Here is a 17003-nt window from a genome sequence, read left to right on the forward strand (position 1 = left end):
GGGTTGAAGTTTGAAATGAATTTGACAACTAGCAAATTCGCTATGTTACTTTGCTAAGTGAAGGTGGCACCACTGACCACCAGTTTGGCACACTGATGTGTGCTGTCCTTGACATTTTGGGCATAGCCGTAGAAGATCTTGTTGTCTTAAGCTGAGAAGCTATCTTGACCTCATAACCGCCCTTGATGGACTTAATTAGTCCTCTTAGGTTCCTGTTTAGTTTAACTAGAGAGTTCCCATCACTGTGGGTGTTGCTCTTTCTGATTTTAGCCATGACTTGTTCCCTTTTGTTATATAACCTATTATGGTTAGGATTCCACCAATGTGGTTTGTTTTTAGCTTACTTCTGATACGTACAATAACTTCTATACAGCCACTACATGGCTGTACAGGGTCTTTGTGAACAATTCCTCCTAGGTTCTGTAAACTCGTGGTTGGGGCAGTGACTTTTGACAAATTACTGCTAAACAGGATATAGTTTGCTTTAGAATTGTTCTTAACTGTTACAGCATTTGCTGAGGAAACAGAGCTGATTTTTATTTTGAAGGAGACAGCTCTGTGGTCTGACTTCATCAGTGAGGATGTGACACGGGGGCTATGCAGTGTGCTCCCACATTGGTGAGTACTAGGCCCAAGTACATTTGAACCTCTAGTGGATATGCGCACTACCTGGTCAAGGGCATTTGTGTTAATAAAGTCCAGAAATAGTACAGTTGTGTACCTACCATAAATGTAGATGTCCGACTGTATTCACTGTTGCAGTCATTACAACTGGGTTATCCTGCTGGCAGGCTACCCGCAGTCGGCCTGAATTCCAAAGTCTAGGTCCGGCGTCGGTTGCTGTCGCCTCCTCCCTGACGTCAGTGCGCCAGGGGTATAAAAGATGCAGCCGACGCCATTTTCTTCAGTTTTTCATGCCCCAGATGTCAGGTGCCTCCAAAAGGGTAGGCTAAAAATATGTCAATAAAGCATGCATGCACTAAATAAGTTTCCTTCATCTACAAACAAATACACCACATAGGTTGTAAAGAATAGAGAAGTACAGATAAGGTCCAGCAAAGATAAGGGGGATTGGTGGGTGGGTAACCTGGACTGCAACAATGAATACACTCGAACATCTACATTTATGGTAGGTACACAACTGTACTATGTTCATTGTGTTTCACTGTTGCAGTCATTACAATTGGGTTGAATCCCAAAGTTAAGGTTGGGAGGCTGGAACTAAATAGAATTAGGAGCGGCTGTGAGGCCCTGCAGAACTGCAGTGGCAAAGCCTGCCTGGATTTGGAGTAAAGTGGTAAGTGGTAGTGCTTTGTAAAAGTATGCACTGAACTCCAGGTTGCAGCCTCTAAAATGTCTTTGGTGGGCACTCCTCTGAGGAAGGCTGCTGCTCTGGTTGAATGTGGCCTAATGCCCTTAGGCACCGATTTGCCATGTTGACCAATAGCACAGACGAATGCAGTGACCTATCCACTTTGAAATAGTCTGCTTTGAGATCGCCATTCCTTGTGATCCTGCAGCATATGCTACCAGTAATTGCTCAGTCTTTCTGAAAGCTTTGGTTCTGTACAAGTAGAAGCGCAGCTATGTCCAAAGAATGCAGAAGTTTCTCACTATTATTCTGTGGGTTTGGGTAAAAGGTAGGCAAATGAATAATTTGGTTGAGGGACACACTGGACACTACCTTAGGCATAAAAGTGGGGTTTGTCCTTAGAGAAACCCTATCTGGATGGAAGATGATAAAAGGTTCCACAGCCATGAGTGCCTGTAGCTCTGAGAATCATCTTGCAGAGGTTATTGCTAGGAGCAGAGCTGTTTTCCATGATACAAATGTTATATCAGCTGTAGCGGCTGACTCAAAAGGAGGCAGAGTGAGTTTTTCCAAGACATAATTGAGGTCCCATGCAGGTATTGGTGATCTCTTTGGAGGTCGTATGTTTTTGGCTCCTCTGAGGTACTGCCTTAATAAAGGGTGGGAGAAAATAGGTGGCTCTGTATTGTAATGAGCTGAAATGGCAGAGGCATGAATCTTAATTGATGAAAAGGATAGGCCTTTGTCCAGCATCTCAGTTAAGTATTGTAAAATCTGAGGTATATTTGTGACAATCATGTCAATTCCTTGTGCCTGGTTCCAAGCACAGAATCTCTTCCATTTTTCTGCATAAGATTTTTTGGTACTGGGTCTCCTGGCCTCCAAAATAACATCCATAACCGCTTTAGAGAGAGGTGCGTTTTGAAAAGCTACATTATCCGCCATGCTGCCAGATTTAATGTCCTGAGTTGACTGTGCAGGATCTGATTGTTTCATTGGGTCAGTAAGTGAGGAATTTGAGGTAATGCCCATGCTGGGCATTGAGTCAAGTTCCTTAGGATTGGGTACCAGTGCTGGTGGGGCCAGTCTGGGGCAATCAGTATCATTTTCGGCTTCTCTTGTCTGACCTTTAGGAGTACCTTGGGGAGGAGAGACAGTGGTGGAAAGGCGTATACTGTTAAGTTTTTCCAGCTGAAAGACAAAGCATCCAATTTCCATGCTTGCTTGTGATAAGTCCTTGTGCAGAATCTCTGTAGTTGGCAGTTGTGAGGGGAGGCAAATAGATCTATGTCTGGGCATCCCCAATTCCTTGTTATCATGTTGAAGACTTATGGATCCATGAGGTTTCTGCTTAGTTCGTCTGCCAGAGTATTTATCTTTCCTGGCAGGAATTGTGCTTGCAGATGTACTTGGTAAGTCAATGCTGTGTCCCACAAAGTCATGGCTAGTCTGCAAAGGGGGTAGGAATGTGTGCCTCCCTGCTTGTTTATGTACCACATGACTGTAGTATTGTCCGTCTTTATCAGTAGTTGTCCTGGATGAAGTAGGTCCTTGAAGGCTGTCAGGGCATTTTGAACAGCTAGCATCTCTTTTTGATTGATATGCAGATGCATTTGGATTGCAGACCATGAGCCCTGAATACATCTTCTTGCCATGTGAGCCCCCCAGGCATAATCTGATGCATCTGTTATCAATGTTTGCCTGGCTTGGGGCATGGTGAATGGCTGCCCCTTGTTGTGGTGACAGGCCTTTGCAAACCATCGAAATTCCTGCTGTAGGCAGGGAATGAGTGTAATTATTGTTTCCAACCTGTGGCAATGTTGAGTCCAAACATTTTTTAGATACCATTGTAGTTTCCTCATATGCAGCCTTGCATATGGAATTAACAGAATGCAGAATGCCATGAAGCCCAAAGCCTGCAGAATTTTTCTTGCAGTTAACTGGGTGTTTGTTGCCAACCTTTTGAAATAAGTAGTCAGTTGCCTTTGTTTGTCTGGCGTGAGATAAGCCATCTGGGCAGTTGTATTTAAGCTTGCACTCAGGAATATTATCTCTTGAGAGGGCACAAGTTTTGATTTCTTCTCGTTTACTGTGTACCCTAGGCATGTTAATAATATTTTTACAAACTCCAGATGCTGTAGTAGTAGTATGTCCTTGTTCTCTGCTTGAATAAGGCAGTCGTCTACGTAAGGATATATTTGTATTCCTCTTTGTCTGCAAAATGCAATTACTGGTGCCAGGCATTTTGTGAAGACCCTGGGCGCAATAGAAAAGCCAAAGGGCAGTGCAGAGAATTGGTAGTGTGTTGAACCAGCTATGAATCTGAGGTATCTTCTGCATTTATGTCTGATTGGGACATGCAGGTATGCCTTTTTTAGGTCTAAAGTTACAAGTCAGGCCTTCTTGCCCAGCATGGGCAGAAGCTGCTGCAGAGTCAACATTTTGAATTTTGAAATATCTAGGTATGTGTTTAGAATAGATAGGTCCAGTATTTGCCTCCAGGCTTTGTCCTTTCTGGGCACCAAGAAAAGTCCCGAGTAAAATCCTTGTCCCTGCTCTTGCTGTGGTACTTGCTGAATGGCCCTCATGTCCATGAGGGATGAAACTTGCTTTTGTGCCTCTGCCCATTGATTTTTTGGCAGGTCTGGCATACCGTTTGCCCTTGGCAGGGTGTGAAAGTGGAACCTGTAACCTTGTGGCACTATGTTCGACCCATTTGTCCTGGGTGATTTGGTGCCAGTTTTGAGAAAAAAGTGCTAGTTTTCCCCCTAAAGGAGCTGCCAGTAGATAAGTGCTTGGCGCTGGCCGGGGGAAGTCATTGGGACTGCTTTCTGTATGGCTGTGACTTGTCTTCTCCGCTTTTGGAGGTAGAAGCACCCCATTGTTTAGACCTGTATGAGCCTTGGGGCTGGGATCTGCCTCAAGGGCGTCTGTATCTGCCTCTTTGTGGCCTGCCCGACATTGGAAAGGACCAATTCTTTGTAGGCCAGTGTCTGCTAAATCTTGGAGGCTGTACCTGTAAGAAATCCTTGACTGTCTGCATAGATTTGGCTTTGTCCTCTATTTTCTTCAACACCTCTTCTGCTTGAACACCAAACAAGGTATCATGCTGTAATGGGGCATCTATTGCTTTAACATGATCAGGCAGATTCTGTTCCTTTAACCAAGCATGCCTCCTAATGACAGAACCCGTAACAGTGGCTCTGCAGGAGGCCTCCAAAGAATCAAAACCACATTGTAAAGTATGCTTTCCAACTTGTTCAGCTGCATGCAATAAATCCTGCATTTCTTTATTCCCTGCACATTCAGAATTTGTCAACATTTTCTGTTTAAGCAGTGACATTATGTATTGCTGATATTTAAGCATATGAAACTGACAATTTAAAGCTCTTATAGCCAAGGTAGCAGAAGTGTAAATCTTTCTTCCCCATCTGTCCAGTGCCCTGGAATCTCTGTCAGAGGGGGTAGGGTTTTTTGCAGTGGAAGCCTTGACCCCCTTGGGACCCTGAGAGATAGTTTCTGGGTCAGCAGCAGGGTTTTTAAAAAGAAATTTGTGGGAGTCTGGAACCCTGTAGTATCTGTCTGGTTTAACAGGAGCTGGAGGTAAGGAGTCAGGAGTCAGACTGGACTCTGAAAATACATCATCTACAATGTCTAACACAGGTGGAATAGCAAGGGGTCTGTGCTGAGGCAGTAAAAGAAAGTATCTGAGCCTTTTCTTAGATTCTGAATAATCTTGGCTCTCCCAGTGGAAATGCTCCCTCATGGTATGCAGTGTTTCGCCAAAAGAATAATCCTCAGGTGGAGAAGCTGAGGGGATAAATTCTTCAGCATCAGAATCCTCATAAGGAGGAAGAGAGTATTGCTGATTAGAAGAGGAATCAGATGAAATGGAAACCTGATCTGAAGATTTATATTCTAACTCTTGCCTAGGCCTCTTGTCAGGAGGGGGATGAGAACCCCTGATCAAAGTAATCAGGTCTTCGGCCATTTTGAGCATCTGTTTTTTAGGCATGGAGGCCTGTCCATGGGGTTGTTGTACTTGTTTCTTTGTCTTGAAAGCTGCTTTAGTCTTTGCCTTTGAAGCTGAAGTCGTTTTAACATATAATTGTGTAGGCCTGAAAACGCCCTCAGAAGCCGATGCCTGCTCAGCGGCTCCGGACCCATCTGAGAGAATGGTTTCCGAAGGTCCAATACCTTGAGTTTCTGTAGGCCTGGTTGACTCCGCGTAGGAGTCGGTATCGGCCTGCGGCTCTAAAGTAGCGGTCGTCAGGGGCTGCGAAAGCGCCTCACTGAGAACCAGCGACTGGTCTCGAAGAAGCCTTGTTGTCCGTTTTGGACCTCGGATGCCTGTCCTTTTCTTTTTCTTTGCGTTTTTTGTAAAGTCCGGTAGTCGGCTGATCTGACGGCATTATATAACTAAATCTTCTGCCAAAGTAATGAAATGCAAAATCGTACTGGCGCTTAATAGTGCGTTGGTTAAATCTAGCACAAAACCGACAACTAGCAATGTTGTGGTCAGGGCCTAGGCAAGGAATACACTAAGAATGAAAATCCTTAAGAGGTATTTGCTTCCCACAAGAAATACAAGTATTAACTTTTTCTGACATTGGTCGGGAGCAAGAAAAAAGTTTCCCCAACGGGGTACTTAGCTTTAAATGAAGACTTTGGATCTGAAATTCGAACTCGAAAATCTCAGGAGTCGACCGGCACTTGCGAACTGCTTTTGCTTCGGGCACCGTGCGGCAAGAAAGACTAATGGCTTCGGCTGCATCTTTTATACCCCTGGCGCACCGACGTCAGGGAGGAGGTGACAGCAACCGACGCCGGACCTAGACTTTGGAATTCAGGCTGACTGCGGGTAGCCTGCCAGCAGGATACCCCAATTGTAATGACTGCAACAGTGAAACACGATGAACATCATTGGGTCTGTGAGTAAAATTCCACAGCATCATCCTGTTTAATCAACATAGGGTTATTATTGTTGTTAATATAGACTGAGACTCTTCCACCTTTTGTCCCTATTTTTGCAGTTAGTTGTCTAAATGTGTGAAAGGCATTGAAGTTTTGCACTGCCAGAGTACTTCTGTAGATTTAAATCATATCTCAGTATCAGTACAGATGTCTATATTCTCCAGAGTGAGAAGAGCTTGTAGGTGTGGAGTTTCTTGTTTAGGCTCGTAGCATAGAACAGTAACACCTTTAGCTTTCTTTGTATTTTATTTGCTATACTGGTAGGTTTGTCAATTTCATTGACTAAAAAAGCTCTAATGGGGTGAATACATTTTTAGCCAATATCTGGAAGCCTAAGGGAGACAGGTGCAGACCACCCTTTGCAAAGCAATGTGGTCTGTTAACCATGTCCTCCCATGCTGTGAAATATTGAAACTCCCTGGAAAGACACCAGAAACTAAGCCAATTATTGAAATCAATCATTTTTTGTTCATACTGTGGCATCATTCCTACTGAAGGTAGACTGCTGCTCACTGCAAGTTACGTACCTGCCTGAGACTCATTCAGAGAGATCAACAATGCCTCTCCTCATATAGTCAAGTACATCTTGAATCATACTGGTACCTGTGGTGTAGTGACTTCAGTGCATGCGTAACTTGGCAGATTCTGGCTCAAAATAAGCGACTATTATCCTCTCCTTCTTCAGTCTGGTGAGTGAGGCATCTGAGTGTCATACAATGGCATCCCCTATGAGAGGAGTCCTGGGTAATGTGTCGGCTTACCTCATGGGCTTTGCTCTTGGAGCTCTACTGGGTGTAGGCATATTTGTGTGTTTAGTGTTGCTCTTAGTAAGTGTTTTAGAGACTCATGAGGATAGGCATTGCCATTTACAGGCTTAGGAGGTCTTTGAGGTTTGGGAAGATTGCTTTTTAGTGCCTCAGCATAGATTGGTGTGTGTGTGTGTGTGTGTGTGTGTGTGTGTGTGTGTGTGTGTTCTTAAACTTGTTTGTATGCAAGATTTTTTTCTCCACTGAAACTGTATATGTGCGTCTCTCGCATAACGTGTTTCTTTTTATAAGTATTAAATGGTTGTCTGTGAACATGATACAACTGCTACATTGCCTCTGGATGTCCATATCTACCAAGCTGGCTATACAGACATCTAGAAATTGCATATCCATGTTGTCTGGAACTGTATTTGGGTGGGCTACTGTAGGTCGTGGACTGGGTTATTCACACTAAACTAGGCTACACTGTGCTAAATTTTGACAGTAGTGCAAACTACCTGCTCTAAGCTTCTCTCCAGGCTGTGGCTTTGTTTTAGCCACATTAAATTACAGGTTTCAGTTCTAAGGGACGTTTTATAGATACAATTTACTTTCTGGGTGAGTTTCTGTACAGGGTGCTGCTAAACCTTTGATGTAATTACTCCAAGAAAGATTGCTTGTGTGTGTAATGCTAAACAAAACAATTTAACTACTGCAACTGTACTGTAACTGTAACTTTCATTTTGTGGTTCACTGCTGTTTATCTGCTGTGGTAAACACTTCTGTAGTGGCTAGTAGCTGTAGTACTGTTCCCCACCCTCCTTCCCTGTTGGTGTGTTGCTGTTATACTTGGTGGCTTTGCAGTTGCCTGCCCCTACCGTAAATCTGATCTGGGATAGTGTCATTAGCTCATTCTACCTAATAGAGAGAGAACATTTGAGAAGGCCAACCCACTTAGTTTCCTAACCTTGAATTATCTTCTGCTTCTCCTTTCTCCCTTTCCTTTACAAACTTATTTTTTGCTAGAATCTCCCTGTGTTCTGCTTCTCAGTTGATATGTATATTTTTGGCACTTTTTAACTGCAACAAAAAAAATCTAAGCTTGTTCCCTGCCTTTCCTCTTAACTAGTGTAGTCCAGATACAGATTTGCTGTATCCAGGACTGTTTGTAAGCTTCTGAGCACCCCCCCCCCCAAGCCTTTGTGTGTTGGAAGGAAGCCTTCTAGCTTATCAGTCAGAGTGTTAAGCACTAGGTAGCCTATCTACCACAAAAGGAGTGGTTTCTGGCACAGAAATTGTACTTTCTGGTTTAAAAGCCTGTGTTTGCGCTCTTTCCTTCTTTCCTGTAACTAGTCTAGTCCAGATACAGATTTGCTGTATCCAGGACTGTTTGTAAGTTTCTGAGCCCCCCCAAGCCTTTCTGTGCTGTAGGGAAGACTTCTAGCTTATCAGTGGGAGTGGTAAGCAATAGTTTATTTATTTATTTAACATTTGTTATTTAACATTTGTTAACTGGGAATAGGTAGCCTATCTACCACAACAGGAGTAGTTTCTGGCTTAGAAATTTTAGTTTATTGGCCGTTTGGGCAGTTTTTCCATCTCTTTCAACTTTCTGATTTAAAAGCCTGCATTTGCTCTTGTTTCCTGCCTTTCCTGCAACCAGTCTAGTACAGATACAGATTTGCTGTATCCAGGACTGTTTGCAAGCTTCTGAGCGGTGCCAAAGTCTGCTCTTCAATTTTTTCCCTTAGATCTGCTAGTTTTCTCCTCTCCTCCACTTTTACTAGCTTATTAGTCTAGCACTTTGCCAGACTTCTTGTAGCAATTATTGCAGCACACAAAAGTGCTACCAGCACTAAACGTTCTACAAGGAATGAGCTCCAGTACTTATTATTAATGCCCACCCATCCAGGCATGTCTAAAGATCAGTTCCCTGTGCTTTCTCCTATCAACCTGGTGAACCTGGGCATCCTGAGGCAATGTAGCAACTGCCTCATGTACACTGACAACCCTCTTTTCTTACCTCCCAACACACAGACTTGCAAGAGATGCACTTATATATCAAAAATGGAAGCCACGCACTCTCCAGCTAAGACTGGAATAGCTGGTCAAGAGGAGAAGGTCAACACTTGCACCACACCACATGGAACACACAGCCCTCCTGAACACACACCAGCACTGCTTTCACAGAAAAACACAAACCACACACCCACCCTTCGTGGAGGCTCTCAATAAAAATCTACCCAAACATCAGAGACCTCTAAGGCAGAAATGAACTCGACCACCACAACACAACACTAATCACAAGACACATAACTCTCCTAAACAGTGTGCCACTCAACCAGAGCCCTTAAGGCAAAACATTAGGCCCAACACACTAGTCATACGTGACTCGATAGTGAAGCACACTGATTTCCCACTCACTAGGTTGAATAAGGAGAAAGCAACAGCTGCCTGTCAGGCGCCAGGATCCACCACATAATGCACGCACTCAGGTCCCTTAACAACAGGTACAAATATGACTCTGTCATTGTACATGTGTGTGTGAATGACCTGAGACATACCTCCCTGGACTACATGAAAAGAGACATGGAGAAGCACTCTGAATACGTAGCCCAGGAGGGTATGACCTAGCCCTGAGCAGCATCCTACCATCACCCAGAATGATAACACAGTACAAGCAAAAAATGCTTGACTTCAATTGGCTAAGTTTCTGGTGTCATTCTAAGGGGATCCAGTATCTGTCTGCCTGAGATGACATGACTGACAGACCCCGATGTTTTGCCTGAGAAGGCCTGCATTTATCACCCCTGGGCTTCCGGATACTGGCCAAGGCTCTTGCCACCCCTATAGTGCCTTTTTTTAGGTGGTGTTCCAAAGACCAAATTATCACCATAACAGCTACAAACAAATGCAATCTACGGGTCATGCTGCTCAGTGCTAGAAGTCTATATCTGAAAATGCACCCGCTAGAAACGCTCCTTAAAATGGAGAACATCTACATTTGTGCCATAATAGAAACCTGGTTCAAGGCAGCAGAAAGTACCCCTGCACTACCAGGCTATGACTCATTCCACACCTTTCTGCCCCAGAACTTGGACCAAAGCTCTAAAGGTGGTGGTGTTTCCATATTCATAAAGGATACACACACCTCCAGACTGGTAGCCCAACATAACGCATCTGAGATACTTCAGATGCAGCTAACACTGGATAAGACAGCGATTCAGGTTGTAGCCAGCTACAGGTCCCCAACCATGTCACAAGACTCGCACTCCAGATTCCGAAGAACCCTGGAGAATATTAGGGTCCAACCTAACACTCTCATACTGGGCGAATTCAACTACCCCTCCATTAACTGGGAGAACTATTCATGTACCAATACACTTGCCCAATGTTTCCTGGAATTCATTAATTCCAATGCCTGGACAAGCTCATTCTTACCCCCGCTAGAGGTAGCAACATTCTTGACCTGGTCATTACTGACATGGGCGACTGTTGCTCTACATCAATAGTCAACTTCTCCCTTGTTAGATCTGACCACAAACTAATTACCTTGGAAATCCACATCCCTCCCACCACCCCTGCAAAAGTAACCACCATGAAAAACTTCTCTAAAGCTAACTTTGGGCTCCTCAAAACAGAGGTGGCTAACTTCATGGCACCTATGCAAATGGAGATCAGTTGCATGCCCGCCGAATCATACACCAATGCACTGTACAAACACGTACACAAATGCATGGATCTTGCCATACCCAACAGAACCAAGACGCTCTCCTCTAAAAAAAGTAAGTCAATCTCGTGGTTCCCTGCCATAAACAAACTCTACAACAGGAGGAGGAAACTGATGTGGAATAAAGTGAAGTCCAAAGACTGGAAAAACTCCCTTATCAGCCTCAACAAAAAGTTGAGATCCCTCATCAAATCCTCTAAAGCTAGCAATGAAAACAGAATTTTAGCAGATAGTAAAGACCACCACAAGGCCCTCTATAGTTATGTAAAGAATCTCCATGCCAATACCCAGATTTGCTCTGAACTACTGCACGATGGTACCTCCTCTACCAAGCCAACAGATATTGCCAATAAACTGGCTGAATGATTCAGTGCCAACTTTATCCCCCTCCCCAAGGGACCAGTCACAATACCAGTAGATTGCCAGGCACCCAGTATTACCGCTGCATAGGTTAAAACAGCACTCTCCAAGGCCAAGAATACAGCTTCTATGGGACCTGACAATATCCCTGGCTGTGTACATGAACTACAGAGTGAACTGGCACCTCACCTGTGTGCCCTGTTCAATCACAGCTTCACCTCAGGCTTTGTCCCTACCAAATGGCGCACTACTACACTCATCCTTCTCTGCAAAGGAGGAGTGACTACAGACCCTGGGAACTATTAGTCTGACGAGTCTGATATGCAAAGCTATGGAGCGCATCAACTTGGACCTAATAAATAAGGATAAAGGGAATCTCCAAACTCTGGATCCCACACAGTTTGGTTTTGTGAAGGGTAGATCATGCCTGCTCAACGTGATTGACTTCTTTGAGTCAGTCACCAGAGCTGTGGATGAAGCCAAGGTGGTTCATGCAGCCTACCCTGATCTGGCCAAGGCCTTTGATACCATTCCCCACTCAGGAATCACTAAAAAACTCACTAAGCTAGGCATCAACCCCTATATCACTAGGTGGGTTGCAAACTGGCACAGGTAGAACCAACAGTGTGAAAGTAGCTGACTCCAAGTCAGACTGCCAACCAGTCACGAGTGGAGTCCCACAGGTAGTATCATCGATGGTAGTCCACTGAACACAGAAGGCGTTATAAGAGATCTGGGAACACAGGTTGACAGCAACCTCTCCTTTGACCACCACACTGCCACTGTGGTCGGAAAGTCCTTCTATGTGGCACATCTCATTACTAAGTGGTTTGCATCCAGGAAGAAAGAGGTCATTGTCTCCCTCTACCCTTCCCTCATTAGCCCAATCATTGGGTACAATCCCCCATTTGGCATGTACCTCACTAAACACCTGCAACAACTGGAGAGGCCGCAAACATACCTCACAAAGAGGATCCTAGGCCTTAAACATTTGTCCTATATGGACAGACTCAAAAAAACTCCAACTATTTTCTGTCTCATATCGCCTACTTAGAGGCAATCTCTGCTTGACTTACAAAGCCATGTCTGACCTAGCTCTGTTAGAAATGCTACATCTAACGAAATCTCAATCCCTCCACACCACATGCTCCAGTGACCTCAACCTCATTACCACAATCAACAGAACATGCTGGTGGGACAGGATCATAACCTAGAGACTGCCCATGCTATGGAATAGACTTCCCATACATGTCAAGCAGAGCACTTCACTGGCCCTCTTCAAGAGAAATCTTGATGAGTGAATGGGAAATAGAAAATTCACCCCAGGGATCACTCCAGTGGCTTTACTTGGCAGAGGCACTGGGAACTAAGGTCGGGTGTCACAATGCTAGGGTAATCCTATGGGCTAGGCTTGTGAAGGCTCCAGGGCCATTAGCCTAATACACACCTATGAACAAAGCAATTTCAACTGTCACGTATCTTTAGAATGATTTAACTCATTCACGCCTATAACACCTTTTTTATTTACATCCACTTCATACGCATACCTCCTTATGATGTCCAGAACTTTTTTGGGTTTGTCTTCTTCGAGTATCTAACCAACTAATAATAGGCAGCATTAGAAAGGTCATGGAGTTATTAACAAAATGGCACTAAGATTGGCAATCTAGGAAGGACTTCAAAGATGGCTGCACACTGACTTACAGCTTAATTCTAGCTCTCCCAGTGTGAAAACAGAAACTCAGCAGAAAAGGCCAGTAGACTTGTGTTTAATGGTAAATTTCAGTAACTGGCTAGTAAGTATACTGCCCAGAGGCCAGAAAAAAAAAAGGAAATACAGAGGACCTGGAAAAAATTGGCTACAAAAAGTGAGGAAGATACACCGACTGGGGAAAGGTCTGCAACTGTACAGCAAAAAGCAATGCAATCTCCAGACATGAATTCCATGAAGTTACAGGAAGATACAAGACAACTGCAAACAGACCTGGTTAAAATAAATGAAACACTGATGCAGTATATCAACAAACAACAAAAGGATGAAAAATGGAAGATGCTTTCAACAGATATTCAGATAAGGTGACAAAGTTCTAAAACTCAGAAGCTGAAATGAAGAAAAGGCTGGCTGAATATGAGACTGCTCAGGAAGAGATGTTTCAAAAAATAATAGAATTAGATGACAAGAGCTCCCAGGTAAAACTTGAGATTTTCAGGTATACTAGAAAAGCTGGAAGGAACAGACTATTAATTTTATGAAAACACAAATAAGCAACTGGACTACTATTTCACACCAGGAGTTGTTAGCTGAAAGGGCATATCATGAGTATGCTCCAAACCTGGCTATGAGAAAGCCACTTAGACCTTTAACAATAAAGATGCAATCTTACCAGCAGAAGGAAATGATTCTGATAAAACTGTGGTAGGACACCATAAGAAGCTCAAGTCACTCATAACGGTGTACTACCACCATCTACTGGACAAACTACTACATAACCTCACTACTACATTGTTAAATGTAAATGCAAATATAAAAATACAAATGAAAACTGTATCTAGACGTGTTTATAAAGTATAGATTTATAAGTCCTGCAACCACTTAGTGTCATCCCAAATCATGTCAAATGCAAGCAAAACGTACAACTTAAAAGACCAATTAAGAAACAGATCTAGTCTATAACCTTGCTGCTCTCAGCTTAAGCACTGAGACTACGGATACATTTTCATTTAAACCAGGGGGTTTATTTGCTTCAAGAACAAGCTGCCAATAAAGCTCTCTATACTCAATACAAGCCTCCCATAGACTGCCCCTGACGTCCACACAAATTTCTTCCAATACAAAGCATAAAAATTTTGCATTTGGGCCATCTAGGCTGTGTCTATACAAGGCATTCCTAATGTTTTTGTTCTTGATGTCATTAACGTGTTCATATATCCTTTGTTTCAGCTTTCTTTCCATCTTACCAACATAGAAAGCCGTACAATGAACACATTAATGTGTTCATATTTCCTTTGTTTCAACTTTCTTTCCATCTTACCAACATAGAAAGTCATACAATGAACACAGTTAGCCATATACACCACCACTTTAGAATCACATGTACGATATGTTTTACTAGTTATCTGCCTATTCCTGGCCTCCAGATTCACAGTGCTGTCCTATCTAATATAACTACATTGGGAACATTTTCCACACTTATATGTACCAAGTTTACCATGATTATGGGCTTTACTTCCTTGGTGTTCCATGAGGTCTTTTAAACTGTACCCTTTCCTAAATATACATTTAAATGGAACATTAGATAAATTTGTTAAAATCCATTAAACTTGAAAACCTGTTCTATTCTTTCTTCAGTATATTTTTGTAAAATTGTGACGTATAACAAATCTACAGGAATGCCCCCAGTAACAGATGGCATTCGTGTGGAAGTTTGGAAGCTAGGAGGGAAAAACTGATAAAAGATCTGGAAGGTTTTGTTTAACAGTATTTTAAGAGGAGGAGAAAGACCAACATCCTGGAAGAAAGTAGTGGTAGCTGTAATACCTAAAGAGGGTAAAGATCCATCATACCCAGCTTAATACAGGCCCATTTCAATATTAAACTGTGATTATAAAGTGTTTGTGTTTATTAATGGCTAAAAGAATGATAAAAGTAATGCCAAAACTGATAGATATGGATCAGTGTGGTTTTGTGGAGGCAGGCAAACATTTGACATTGAAAGAACACTGATGAACCAGAGGGAAGCAGAAAGTAAGAAAATACCATTGCTGTTGGTGGGTCTTGATGCAGAGAAAGTATTCCACAGAGTAAGCTGGGACTTTATCAATGGAAGCATTTGCATTTCCTGAAATAATTATGTTTTTTAACAGGCATGCCAATACGGTTCTACACTTTACACAATGCATGAGAAACAGAGAAAATTTTGTGGAAAACTGGTTTGTTTTGCAATGTGGTGATGAGATCAAATTAGATTTTACAGGATCCCTATCCTTTACTTGGAAAAACAAAGCTAATATTAAATGCATCCTTGAGAATCCTCTTTGTTCTAACAAGGGGCTTGCGTCTACAAAGAAATGGGGGTGCTGTCATCACTGTCCATACACTGACCTGTGCTATAACGGCTCCTTGTTGAATAAAGACAATTAACACCAGTGGTGCATACAACTGTTTACCTGAAAGGATTGTATACCTGGCATCATGCGCATCCTGTTCTGCATTTTACATAGGCAAGACTAAAAATGCAGAGAAAATAGAGATTGAGTGCACAGATACGTTGTATTCCTCATAGTATCTTAATATTTTATACATAGACTCTGACAAGCATTCCTATATTCCTGACATGTATATAGTGTCAGTTTAGTTAGATTAACTTGCCTTATATGTCTTGCCAGGACATTTCTTAGTCAGTTATACCTTGATTAATTATCATTCATGTACGTACATATTTTGTAAGTGTATGTTTATATATTTCTACACATATAACTTTCTATGATATCTATTTCAATGGTTCATACGTTTTAATAATTTAAAACTTGATTTTGTTCATGAGATTTTGTTTAACATATGGGATCAAGTATCCTGATGTATTTGATTATATTTGGCTGTATTGGCATTCACAGTGCTCATTTGATACTGTTGCTCAACATCAAGCGAGTTACACACATGTTTTTACATTTTCATATATTTATTCACACTTACGCTTGTATTTCATGCATACTGATACATTTATATACATTTTTCATATTTATATTTATATATTATATCTATTTATACATTTATATTTATATTTACATTCATACATATGCCATGTTTTTATAACAATTGATGATGATTTATTCAATATAGGTGAAGTTTTTTAATAAGTGTAGTAACATCATGTTATTGTTTGACAGAATTTGATTTTTCAATACTTATTCCACATTAGCATTTTTGTATATATATTACATATCTACATGATATATTTAATATAGAGTTTTTAGAATTTACATTCATTTTCATGTTTACAAGAAATGAATGAATAAGAGTTTTTTAGGATATATTGCTTCATAACTTGCTGTTGCTTTTAATAACTTTTTATTCTCTAATTGCTTAACTTTATCTTCTGATACAAGCAGCAGTACCTGCTATTACACTGTTTGTTCAATTGAATGATTCTAATCACATGTTTAGAATTGGATTAATTAAATTAATTGATTGTTTTAGAGATGCCTATATATATTTGAACTTAAAGATGTCAGTTGTAAGGATCTGAAGAAGCGTGTCTTGGCACACGTGAAAGCGCTTGTCTGTTCATATTAAATATATTTTTATCCATTTATTGTGGTGGTCGACTTCCAGTTTGTCTCTACATATTTGTCTCACTTGTTTCTGGAGCAGACCTTTGGGCTATAGCGACTGTGTGTTTTCAGACAAGACTAAAAATGCCTTGAATAAAAGGATATACCAACATGTTTATTGCATTAATTGTAAAGATAACAAAAGTGCATTGGCCAGCCATTCCGTGTAGGTAAGGGGTTTAACAAGTTCCTGTTTTTTTGTGTTGCAACAGGTGCAAGTAACTGCATTTGCAGGTGACTGGCAAAATAAAAATTTACACTGTGAAATGTTTTTGGCAATTTAGGTTGGATGCAGCCAACTTTCCTGGCCTTAATGACAATATTTCTATTTCCAGTGAACTTAAAAGAAGGGCTAGCAAATTGTGACTTCCTGGAGCTTTAAAGTACACACTTGGTCTACACTTATTTTTTCCCCTCTACATTTTTAATGTACATGGAAAGAGTACACTCTGTATACTTTGTATGCCTTTTAAGGCTGTTCCTTTAACTCTTTCCCTGATGTCAGCAATCTTCATATTTGATCGGTTGCTACCTGGGGGTGTGGCATTTT

General features: G+C 41.8%; 1 protein-coding gene across 2 annotated transcripts in view; it reads right to left on the reverse strand.

The window, feature by feature from the left end:
- The window catches only part of AFG3L2 (AFG3 like matrix AAA peptidase subunit 2), a 1447137-nt gene that overhangs the window by 1009815 nt on the left and 420319 nt on the right, over positions 1–17003 (reverse strand). The gene's annotated exons all lie outside the window — the stretch shown is intronic.

Source organism: Protopterus annectens, chromosome 3.part1, assembly GCF_019279795.1.
Source record: "Protopterus annectens isolate FY-2018-M chromosome 3.part1, PAN1.0, whole genome shotgun sequence".
In the NCBI taxonomy this organism is placed as follows: Eukaryota; Metazoa; Chordata; order Ceratodontiformes; family Protopteridae; genus Protopterus; species Protopterus annectens.